The sequence below is a fragment of the Symphalangus syndactylus genome, chromosome X (assembly GCF_028878055.3).
Source record: "Symphalangus syndactylus isolate Jambi chromosome X, NHGRI_mSymSyn1-v2.1_pri, whole genome shotgun sequence".
NCBI lineage: Eukaryota > Metazoa > Chordata > Mammalia > Primates > Hylobatidae > Symphalangus > Symphalangus syndactylus.
The window spans coordinates 139,829,570-139,842,665 of NC_072447.2; the positions used below are offsets into that span (position 1 = coordinate 139,829,570).

General features: G+C 39.9%; 1 pseudogene; it reads right to left on the reverse strand.

The window, feature by feature from the left end:
* Positions 1-812: 812 nt before the first annotated feature.
* Positions 813-4,821, reverse strand: LOC129476311 (nucleolar RNA helicase 2-like; annotated as a pseudogene).
* Between the last annotated feature and the right edge of the window lie 8,275 nt (positions 4,822-13,096).

The following is a 13,096-nucleotide window of genomic DNA, read 5'->3' on the forward strand; positions in this document are numbered from 1 at the left end:
TTGTTCTTCTCTTTGCTCTCCAGTTATGAACTTGTTACCCTTTTGCATTTGATTATTTCCAATTTTTTTTTTACATACTCTTCAGCAATGCAAATCTGTGCCCCCTACTCCCTTAAGTCCTTCTTGGTAAATAATGTTAATCTTCCAATAGGAAGAAGCAGAGTACATTATCATTTAAGCACCAGTTATCCAGCCTTCTTACAAAGAAAGCTGTGGAGCTACCTTATACATTTGAAATTCCTTAAAGATCCTGGCTTTCTATTAAAATGTACTTTTATATTTACTGTCTGTGAAGAATTCACTGAAGCATGAATCACCTTATAATGAGAAGCTAAAAATGTATCAAAATGCACATTAAGTATAGGTAATCTATTAAGTATAGGTAATCTATATCAAACATACTACGTCTTCCAAATCTGGAGCATACACTGGTATAAACTGTATTGCAACCCAGCTAAGTTTGAAATCTTGTTTCAGAACGTTGCTCAGTATTAAGTCTCAGTAGACAAATAATAGGGCCACATGAGAAACTGTTGGGCAGGTGGCTGAGAAAACCTTAACTTTCAAAGGCTCAAAGTCATCCTCCAGAGACTGTTACATCCCGTTAGGTATTTACTTTAGGGAAGGACACTATTAAGGGATACTTTTGAGTATAAAGACAGGTGAACTCACAAAGTATAGGCAGATACATGCTTGATTTTATCTTCTAATCTATAAATAATGCATTAGAATAAAAATGTAATGAATTCATACACCTTTCAAAAAGAAAAACTGATGAAGCAGCAATAAAAGTTACAAATGATAATGATCAGATGAAATAATTTAGATGAAGCTTGTCTGTGTCTGAAAGAGACAGGGACTCAGCAAGTGGTCAAAAGGAAGCACAATGTGCTTTTAACTTTGTACGAAAAATAATGTTCAGTTCTATATTGCCAAACATCATTCTCTTTTTGCTATATAAATCTTCTATTTCTAATTATTGACCAAATGCTTTGCTGAAACTCCGCTTCTGGCCTTTGTTTTGGGATCTGTCACTTTTTTCGCCACCTCCTGATCGCTGTCCTCTCGGGCCTCTATTGCCTTTCCGCTGTCCTCTGAATCTTGTTTCCGTCCTGCTGTCCCCTGAAGTCTCAACTGCCTTCCTTCTGACCCTTGAAGCCTCCATATCCTTCCCGTGGTCCTTCCAGCTCTAGTTGCTCTGTGGCCACAGAGAGCTGCCAGCGTGGTAAATCATGCCATTTTTGCTGTATTTCTGTTACTGATGTGGTAGGTACATCAAAGCAAACACCCAGCTTTCCTTTGAGAAAAACCATTCCCTTCACTTTGGAATCAATCTCCTCGACCAGCTGCTCTTTAAGTTCTTTCCAAGCATAACTAATATTTGGTATTTCAATTGAGCACCACAAGATCATGGTCACAAAACCCACATTTGAGTTGATCAAGGAGCGCCGGTCTACGGACATGGCACCTGAAATATGGGCCAGTGCTGCTGCCAGAGCTTCCACAGCTCCCTTCTCCTCTATCAGCTTCTCAGCTGATTGCTTAAAGTGACTAATGGCAGTGGGAGTTATGGAATCTAAAAGCCTGATGGCATCTTTGCTGGAAACTTTTACAATTTCTGTTGCAGAAGGAACACCTATTCTCTTGAACTTAATTCTGGCTTTTTGCTCCACTTGTGCTAATTGATATTCTTCCTTGTGCTGATAAAAGCAGATGCACACCCCCGTCCTTCCAGCTGTGCCCGTCCACCTGGATCGATGCATGTAGAACTCAACATCCTTTGGTGGAGAGCTTTGTATAACCAAATCAACCTCAGGGATGTCTAACCCACGTGCAGCGACATTGGTTGCTACCAAAACTCCAAAACTACCATTTCTAAAACCTTTCAGGGTGATTTGCCTTTGCTTCTGTGGAATGTCTCCATGCAATGACTGGGCATCCTCCTTTATAGCCGAATTCTGGGACAGCTCCTAGGCTTCTTTCTTGGTTTCACAAAAGATGATAGTGTGTCCTTGATGACCACTATATACTTGGATGACCCAATAGCTGCTGCCCTCTGAGTCCAGTGGCACTTAATAGCCAGATGCTCTATAGTTTTTGCCATTTTCTGAGTCTTTTCACCAATCAGGTCCACCTGTTCATATGTAGATTTCATATATTTCTTGGCAACATTAAATACCCAATGAGGGCCAGTTGCAGAAAAAAAGCAACGTTTGGGGATTGTCTTCAGAATCTTTCTTGTATGCCACACTTAAAATCTCTTCCACTTGATCAGCAATCCCATATCCAACATCTGGTCAACTTCATCCAGGACAACATGCTTAAGTTTGGTGAGCTCTAGTTTGCCATTCTGTATATGGTCTTTGATACGACCTGGTGTCCCAACCAGGATATCCATCCTGTTCCTCATGCATTCGAATTGACTTCCATAGGGAGTTCCACCATAAAAACAAGCCACTGATAGCCTTTTTGTGATGTCACTGAAGTCTTTGCTTACTTGATTTGCCAACTCTCTTGTAGGTGCAAGAACCAGTACCTGAGGGGGACGGCTTCTCTTCCTGTCTTAGAGTTCCCCATGAAGTTTCTCAGTCAAAGGGATAGCAAAGGAGAATGTTTTCCCAGTTCCTGTCCACGCCTGTGCAATTAAGTCCTTCCTGCTGTAAACATGATGGAATGTCTTTGCTTGTATAGGAAATAGGAAGGTCACTCCTCAGCCTTTGAGAAGCTTAATAGTTTCTTCAGATATGGGACAATTAGAGAAAGCGCCTTCTTTTTGTTCCACAGGTATTTCCTGCTCTGTCTCACTGTTACTTTCTTCATTGGCAGCTTCATTGAGGTCACAGTCAGGTTCAGAATGAGGAAATCCATTCTTCAGGTTGGGGCTCTTCTCTCCAGTTTCTCCATTTATTTCCTTTTCTTTCGTCATCTTCTTGGACTTAGGAGCATCTATTTCTTCCTCAGAAGGCTCCTCATTTTTTATCACTTTTTTGGTTTTAGAAGAAACCACTTTCTTTTCAATAGGCTCCTTTTTCTTTCTCAAACTTTTGGTTTTAGGAGAAATGTCATCTTGAGATGGCTCCTCTTTTTTGCCTTTTTGGATTTAGGATAATTCATGTCAACTTCAGAAGGCTCTGTTTTCTTTTTAACTTGTTTAGCTTTGGGGAAACAGTTTCTTCTTCTTCTGCTGTCTCTTCAGTTTTACTAGATTTTGACTTCTCTTTTTTCTCTTTCTTCTCAGTTTGCTTTTGTAATGTCTCCACTTCTTTCATTGTGGTGTCTGATTCCAAACCAGCATTACTACGGAGTTTTCCCGGCATCTTCAGTGCAGGCTGCCCAGGCCGACCGGTCTTCTCCACTTTGATGTTTAAGAAGCATTGATCTAGGGAATTTGAATAGTTACCTTTAGGTTGTGGCTACTACAGAGTGAACTGATGAACACTTGCCTGGTAGGGAGAGTTAAATTCATTTTTTGTCTTTTATGCTTCCAATTAGAAATGTAAATATATCTTCATTATGGAAAAACTGGGAAGTGCAGAAGAGTACAAAGAAACAGCAGAATTGTTATTGACAATAATCTCACCTTCCAGAGATACCACTGCTAACATTCTGAAACATTTCCTCCTATTTTTATTGCTTCCTTACTTTTACCGTAGATAAAGCCCAAATTCTTAATATGCTTGAACTTTACATACTGGTACAATTTTATTAGTTAATTTGTATTACTTGACAGTTTTATGTGGTTAAAACCCAGGAAAATATATGTATTTATGAATTTTACAATTTTGCAATATTATTCCTTTTTAACAACTAAGACTATAGAATCAACTAACACCTTAATTTTAGGCCAGATGATCATGGCTGCAGTTTCAATCTGACAAAAATATATTTACTCTTCAGTATGCTTAATTTGTAGCTTAATTTTCTTAGAAGTAGTATATCTTGTCTTTATTCTATTACCAAATTTTAAAGTCTTTAGTTTCTAAGAAAAGTTCAAACTTTAACATTTCTGTATTTTTTTTGCAGTCTGTATTCAACAAAAAGAATACTTTCTACCTATTCAACCATGTTGACATTACTATTACATATCACAGTTTCGGAAAGTGATACATATTGGGGTATTGTAAGATTGGTTATTGCTAAACTTGACCCCAAAGGTAGTTATAGTTTCTTTTTAATTAGCTCCAATGATTTAAAAATTAATTCAAAATATAGCAATTCTCAACTAGAATCTTCACTTTTGGTGTATCTGTGTTATATAACTTTAGGCATACATTTTGAAAAATCAAACAGGCAATTTTACTCCTTCTACCTATAGTAAGTATCTGGATACCATGCAATGTGAGGAAGAACTGACAGGTCTGGAAGAGAATAGACTTACTGAGGGTATCCTAACTCTTTTCATTTAGCTGCTGTCATATGACACAGGGGTTAGATTTAGATTAGTGTTTCTTCAGAGGACAGTTCTAATACCAGTAGAGTCTATTAGGAAGGTATCAGCTGAGTCTGCTAATGATTAGAGCCTTCTAGCAGTTGACAAGCAACCTCAAGAATTAGTGAGTACTTTATCCCTGAACATATGTAGGTAGAGCCTGGACGAGCCAGCTCTTAGAGATAACACAATTAGGCATTCAGCATAGTACCTATTAAGCAAGGAATTGTAAAGGGCAATTCTGCATTGGGTATGAGATCGAGATCAGACAGGTGGCCTTTAACATTCCAATTCTAGGATTCTTTAAACTGTAAGATAAGATTACTACTAATTTTTTTTTTTTTTTTTAAACAAAGCCTCCATATTTCTCCCAGACTGGAGTACAGTGGCATGATCTTGGCTCACTGCAACCTCCGCCTCCCAGGTTCAAGTGATTCTGCTGCCTCAGCCTCCCGAGTAGCTAGGACTTTAGGTGCATGCCACCACGCCCAGCTACTTTTTGTATTTTTAGTCGAGATGGGTTTTTACCATGTTGGCCAGGCTGGTCTCGAACTCCTGATCTCAAATAATCTGCCTGCCTTGGCCTCCCAGAGTGCTGGGATTATAGGCGTGAGCCACCATGCCTGGCCCTATTCTTCAATTAAGAAAGGTAAAGAGGGGACTAGATCACAAAATGTATAAAATCATGATCCACTATGGGCAAGGTATTACAAAACCTGAAATATTAGAATGGAGAGAATTATCCCTTGAAACTTAAGTGAAGTGGGTTAATATATTAAATGAAGCAGGTATGTTTTCTTTTCTTTTTTTTTTTTTTTTTTTTTTTTTGAGACAGAATCTTGCACTGTCGCCCAGGTGCTGGAGTGCAGTGGCGTGATCTTGGCTCACTGCAACCTCCACCTCCCGGGTTCAAGGGATTCTCCTGCCTCAGCCTCCCGAGTAGCTGGGACTACAGGCACGCACCACCACGCCCAGCTAATTTTTGCATTTTTAGTAGAGATGGGGTTTCACAATGTTGGCCAGGATGGTCTCAATCTCTTGACTTCGTTATCCGCCCACCTCGGCCTCCCAAAGTGCTGGGATTACAGGCGTGAGCCACCGGCGCCCGGCCAGGTGTGTTTTCTTAACACAGAACAAGGACTTAGGAAGTCTGGAATTTAGTCTCATCTCTGCTGGTTCCATTTTGGAAAGCAATCCTGAATTTATAAAAATGAATCCAACTTCACTGTTTTTAGGCTATTTTACTTTAGCCAAAGTGTTCCATTTTATAATAGCTGATGGACAAAGGGAAAGAACAGTTAGAGAATGTATTGTGTGGATTTTTTTTTTGAGATGGGATCTTGCTCTGTTGCCGAGGCTGGTGTGTAGTGTCATGATCTTGGTTCAGTGTAACCTCTGCTTCCCGTGTTCAAGTGATTCTCCTGCCTCAGCCTCCCGAGTAGCTGGGATTACAGGCGCCTGCCAACACGCCTGGCTATTTTTTGTATTTTTAGTAGTGACGGGGTTTTGCCATATTGGCCAGGCTGGTCTCGAGCTCCTGAACTCAGGTGACCCACCTGCCTCAGCCTCCCAAAGTGCTGAGATTACAGGTGTGAGCCACTGTGCCCAGCCTGTGTGGATCTTTATAGACTTAATTTTCTCATCTGTAAAATGAGAAGGCTGATTTAGGAGTTTTTAATGTGGAACCTGATGCATCAACTCCTGGGAATTTTTATTCGTGTAGTTTCCTGAGGAAAAGAGTCCATAGATTTCATTACATAAACAGTCCCATAATAGTTAAGAACACTGGTACTTTCCAACTCCTTTTTTATGTCATACTTTTTTTTTCTCAGTAAAACTTAAAAAAATTGTATACATTTAAGGTTTACAATATGATGTTTTGATACGCATACACATAGTGAAATTACTAGTCAAGCCAATTAACTTATCCGTCTTCTCACATGGTTACCCGTTTTTTTTCTGTGATGAGAGCACTTAAAATCTATTCTCATAGCAAATTTTCAGTATATAATACAGTATTATTAACTATAATCCTCATGCTGTATATTAGATCTCTAGACTTATTCTCCCTACATAACTTCACGTTTGTACCTTTTGACCTACATCTTCCCATTTCCTTTCCCTCCCCATCCCTGATAACCACTGTTTTACTCTGTTTCTATGTATTAACTTTGTAAAGATTCTATAGGTTAGTGAGATTATGCAGTATTTTCTTTCTGTAGCTGGCTTATTTCACTTAACAGTGTCCTCTAGGGTTCAAGTGATTCTCCTGCCTTCATCCCTATTGTTGGTAATGACAGTATCTTTCTTTTTTAAAACATTTAAATGGCTAAATAATATTTCATTGTCTGTGTGTACATGTGTGTGTTTGTGTGTACCACAATTGCTTTATCCATTTATCCCTCAATGGACACTTAGGTTGTTTTCGTATCTTAGTTATTATTCACAATAGCTGCTGGTTTCCAGATATATATTTGGAAATGGGATTGCTGGATCATATGGTAGCTCTATTTTTTAACTTTTTGAAGAACTTACATTCTGTTTTCCATAATGGTTGTACTGACTTACATTTCCACCAACAGTGCACAAGGGATCCCTTTTCTCCACACCCTCATCAACACTTGTTATCTCTTGATTTTTTTTTTTTTTTTTTTGAGACATAGTCTCGATCTTTAGCCCGGGCTGGAGTGCAGTGGCACGATCTTGGCTTACTGCAACCTCCACTTCAAGTGATTCTCCTGCATCAGCTTCCCGAGTAGCTGGGATCACAGGCACGTGCCACCACGCCTGGCTAATTTTTTTGTATTTTTGGTAAAGACGGGGTTTCACGATGTTGGCCAGGCCAGTCTCGAACTCTTGACCTCAAGTGATTCGCTCGCTTCAGCCTCCCAAAGTGCTGGGATTACAGGCATGAGCCACTGCACCCGGCCTAGCTCTTGATTTTTAATAACAGCCATTCTAACAGGTGTGAGGTGATATCTCATTGTAGTTTTGATTTGCATTTCCCTGATGATTAGAGATTTCCAATTTTGTCTGATTTAGTAAAAGGAAATTCTTTTTTTTTTTTTTTTTTTTTTGAGACGGAATTTTGCTCTTTTTGCCCAGGCTGGAGTGCAATGGCGTGATCTCCACTCACTGCAACCTCCACCTCCCGGGTTCAAGCAATTCTCCTGCCTCAGCCTCCCAAGTAGCTGGGATTACAGGCATGTGCCACCACGCCTGGCTAATTTTGTATTTTGTATTTTTTAGTAGACACAGGGTTTCTCCATGTTGGCCAGGCTGGTTTTGAACTCCCGACCTCAGGTGATCTGCCTGCCTTGACCTCCCAAAGTTGCTGGGATTACAGGCGTGAGCCACCGTGCTCAGTCGGAAATTCTTTTAAAATTAGTGGCTGTGTTAAAAATTTTGAAGCTTGGCTGGGCGCAGTGGCTCACGCCTGTAATCCCAGCACTTTGGGAGACTGAGGCGGGCGGATCACGAGGTTAAGAGATCGAGACCATCCTGGCCAACATGGTGAAACCCCATCTCTACTAAAAATACAAAAATTAGCCGGACGTGGTGGTGACTGTCTGTAATCCCAGCTACTCGGGAGGCTGAGGCAGGAGAATCGCTTGAACATGGGAGGCGGAGGTTGCAGTGAGCTGAGATCAAGCCACTGCACTCCAGCTTGCACAACAGAGCGAGACTCTGTCTCAAAAAAAAAATTAAAAAAAAATTGAAGCTTATTTATCTCCACAAGGTGTTGCCAACGAGAAATAAAAGAGGAATTAAAAGGTTTAGGGCATATTTATAAATAACAGGAGTAAACATAGCCTCTAAGAGATGCCAGGAAATACCTTATCAATGTCAAGGACAATCACTCATGCTTTTTTGTTTATGTCACTTCTGATATTTGGAAATAGAATTTTAAGGTGATGGACTGTGAGGTCTGACTCAGGCTGCTTGCTCATATTTGAATGGATTTGGTTAAAAAGGTAGTAAACAAAGTGTGATTGTACAGGAAGCTAATCTCACCAGCTATGTGAAAATCAAACTTAATGCTTTATAGTCATATCTCATATTCTCAGACTCAGAGGAAAAAAGCCAAGAAAATAATCTTCTACAGTTGTATTTATTCTACACTGCCTACAGAAATAGTTTATGTGTACATACAATCAAACTTTTATCTAATCGCTGTAAAGGTCATTTATATAGGCCCCCCGAGGGCAAGGACTGTGTTATAATTTATCTTTTTCAGAATTAAACAAGCTGCCCAAGGCCATGGAAGTGAGTTAGACGTAGCTGTTTGCTAGGTCTACAGTCTCGTGTTTTATTTTAGGCACTGTGGCTGGCTAATAAAATTTCCCTGACTTTTACCATAGTTAATGATCTCTTTTTCTTTTCTTTCTTTTTTTTTTTTTTTTAAGAGACAGGGTCTCACTCTGTCACCCAGGATGGAGTGCAGTGATGCCATCATAGCTCACTGTAGCCTTGAACTCCTGGGCTCAAGTGATCCTTCCACCTCAGCCTCCCACCTCAGCCTCCTGGGTAGCAGGGACTACAGGCATGCACCACCGTGTCTGGCTGTATTTTTACTTTTATTTGTAGAGATGGGGTCTTGCTATGTTGCCCAGGCTGGTCTTGAACTCCTGGCCTCAACTGATCTTTCCACCTCGGCCTCCCAAAGTGCAGGGATTACAAGTGTGAGCCGCTACACCCGACCTCTTATTCTTAAAATACTTGCTTCATTCGAGTTTTAGGTTACCAAGCTTTCCTGGTTTCCTGTCTCACTGGTCACTTCTTAATCTCCTCCTCATTTTTGTAAACTCCTAATGTGGGAGAGCCCTTAGACTCAGTCTTTGAACTTTTTATCTTCTTTAGTTCTACTCATACTTTGGTACTCTTACCTGTCTCATGGTGTTACCATGATAACTGTTAGATCTCCAGACTTCTATATTTAGCTGTCTATTTGACATGTCTACTTGTTTTTTTTGTTTGTCTTTTTTTTTTAGACGGAGTCTTGCTCTGTTGACCAGGCTGGAGTGCAATGGCGTGATCTCTGCTCATTGCAACCTCTGCCTCCCGGGCTCAAGTAATTCTCCCGCCTCAGGCTCAAGCAATTCTCCTGCCTCAACCTCCTGAGTAGCTAGGATTACAGGTGAGCACCACCATACCTGGCTAATTTTTGTATTCTTAGTAGAGACGGGGTTTCACCATGTTGGCCAGGCTGGTTCTGAACTCCTAACCTCAAATGATCTGCCTGCCTTAGCCTCTCAAAGTGTTGGGACTACAGGCATGAGCCACCGCACCTGGCCAGGACATGACCACTTGGATGTGCTTCCCCTGTTGTTTTTCCCATCTCAGTAAGTGGCACCTCCATCTTTCCAGTTGCTCAGGCCCCAAATCATGGCATCACCCTTAATTCCTCTTTTTCACTCTTCACTCATACCCCCTATTCAGTCCAATCCTTTGACAGACCATGTGGCTCTCTCCCTTTGAAATATTTCAGAATCCACCACTTCTCAACTCCTCTACCACTATCATCTGGTCCAAGATATCATTTTACCTCACTTGGATTATTGCAAAAACCTAGCCAGTCTCCCTGCTGCTATCCTTGTCTTCCAGGGGTCTGTTCTCAATACAGTATTCAGAGCATTCCTTTGGAAATGTCAGCTCTTTTCAATCCTCTGCTCAGAATCTTCCATTGACTTCTCATCTTACTTAGAGTAAAAGCCAAAGTTCTGAAACTGGCCTATAAAGCCTTATGCAGCCCATATATAAGGCCAGAGGTTTATAATAAAATAGTGCTTCTACTTTGGTGAGAGCTCTTAACATAATCTTTGCTGCATAATCTTTCTCATATCAAATGAAGATATTTTCTGTACTGGCTTCATACTTACACAGTAAACCTTAATGTGGATTATCATGCAGTAATTTAATTGTTCTCTTTAGTGTTACATTTTGATCTGTAGCCTTAAGAATCATCATTTTTTTCATGGTTATAAAGCTAAAGAGAATTACAAACAATAAAAAACAAAAAAAATCATAAGTTTAAAAATTTATAGTTGTTTTAAAATGTGTTCTGGGCTGGGCACTGTGGCTCACGCCCGTAATCCCAGGACTTTGGGAGGCCGAGGCAGGCGGATCACCTGAGGTCAGGAGTTCCAGACCAGCCTGGCCAACATGGTGAAGCCCTATCTCTACTAAAAATACAAAAATTAGTCGGGCGTGGTGGTGGACGCCTGTAATCCCAGCTACTCGGGAGGCTGAGGCATGGGAATCGCTTGAAACTGGGAGGTGGAGGTTGCAGTGAGCCGAGATCACGCCACTGCACTCCAGCCTGGGCGAAAGAGTGAGACTCCATCTCAAAATAAGAGACTCTGTCTTAAAAAAAAAAAAAATGTTTTACAGCTTTAAATAGAATTTATTCATTCTAGAAACACTTATAAGGGCATGTTATGTACCAGGCACTAGGGTTACAAAAATGAATAGAAAGAGATGCACATCAGTAGTTTTCCCAACTGTGAGTGAATGGTTTTATTATGCATACACATGTATAGACAATTCCATAAAGATTACCTATTATTTATTACACAGAAGCCAAGGGATAAATTGTATGCTGAGTAAGTAAATCAAAAGGGAAGCATCACTGTTTCTCCTTTCGATTTTTCTCCTATTTTTCCTTTATTCTTCTTTACATTTTGAATAGTAAGAGTCTCCACATCCCTGACCAGGCATTTGCTAGCTGCATCACTCCTCTCTGATTTCAAACTTCTCTAGTTTGTTTCCATCTTCTATTTTTAATACTTTTTTTGAGACGAAAAGGTCATGTAGATTATATTTTCAGTATCTTTCATTTCTAAGCATGCTGCTTTATACACAGTAGGCCCTCAAATCTTTGGGTGCTTATAAATATGATTTTTGCTTCCTCTAATTCTCTAGACATGCAATTAAGATTACAGGATGGGTTACTTAGTATATTGAAAAAGAATGATATGAAATACGAAAAACAAAGCCATTTGCTGACAGAAGGTTTTTTTTTTTCCTCTGTCTACCTTTAGGCACAGGGAAAGTTCCTAAGTTTTGAATTTGGGATAGTATATTGAGTCTCATTTGAGTGTTGAGGAGATTTGGATACAAAAGAATTTTAAATCATAAAGAGTTTTAAATGTAGAATATAATGGAAAGCCTATTTTTTTGGCCTATTACATGCCTGAGTAGCCATGAATTGGAAATTTTACAATGTCAGTTTCATGTAAAAATTCTCTTCCCTTCTCTTCTTCGTTTATTAGCTATAAGCATTCAGATGAAAACATGTCACTTGTAATGGACCCCCTGTGGAAATTCCTGGAGAATATACAGATAAGTTGAATATGACTTACACTTATTCTGTGAGATTGAAGTAAGTACTTCGTGCCATCATCTTAATTTTTTTCCAAAGCAAGTATATAAATATCATGTACATAATATTAAATAATAAATTTTCCTTGATTTAAAGTTGTATAACACAGCTAAGAACCCAAGAAAGCACGTAAATTCTTTCTGTTCCAACAATTTAATGGACAGTCATTATAGGAATTCCTGTATTAAATCTACTACATTTCAGATACTGTGCCAGCTACTTTACTTTCTCTTACTTCATATTAAAGGTTTGAGGTTTGAAAGAGGTACATGGGGAGCCAGAGGGGCATCTTCTGGGGTTGGCAGACTGGCTGGCTGCTCAAGTGGGACCTTAAAGGAAGAATATCACATGGAAGAGACACAGTATAGTGTAGAGAAAATAACACAGACAATGGCAGACTGACCTGTGATTCAAATTGCAGCTTTGCCACTTACTAGCTGCGTGAGCTTAAGTAAGTCACATGATGTCTGAGTCTCGGTTTCTTCTCATGTCATTTACTTCTCATTTTTGGAATATGTAAAGCCCTTAGCATGGTGCCTGACACAGAGTAGGTTCCCAATACGTGGCATTCATCATTGTTTGTATGTCTAGACTTTTTTATTTCACAAATAGTTTTTCTTTTTACAAAGATGGTGTGTATTTTTGGTTAAAAAAAGATATCGATAGATACACTATAAACATTAGATATAGATAGATATACTATAAACATTCTAGTGAATATTCTGTGATGGCTGTGTTTCACAAAGGGTTTTCCGTTAACCAGTTGTCTCTTATTTTATTTATTTTTGCTTGGTATTTTATTTTTATTTTTTATTTTTGAGACGAAGTCTTGCTCTGTCGCCCAGGCTGGAGTGCAGTGGTGAGATCTCGGCTCACTGCAACCTCTGCCTCCGTTCAAGTGATCCTGCCTCAGCCTCCCAAGTAGCTGGGATTACAGGCATGCACCACCACACCCGGCTAATTTTTGTATTTTTAGTAGAGACACGGTTTCACCAAGTTGGCCAGGCTAGTCTTGAACTCCTGACCTCAGGTGATCCGCCCCCCTCGGCCTCCCAAACTGCTGGGATTACAGACGTGAGCCACTGCGCCCGGCCAGAAGTGACATATTAAAAGATGATATTCATGACACTCTAGTGCTTTACTTGTCCCTGGACCAGATGTTTGTGTTCATGGGTCAGAGACTCTTAGCTCCGAACTGTATTAGTGGTGCTTCACCAAAGGACTGATTTCAGGCTATTCTTTTAATAGGGAAAACCTTTTATGACTATGTAGATCTACGTATTTCC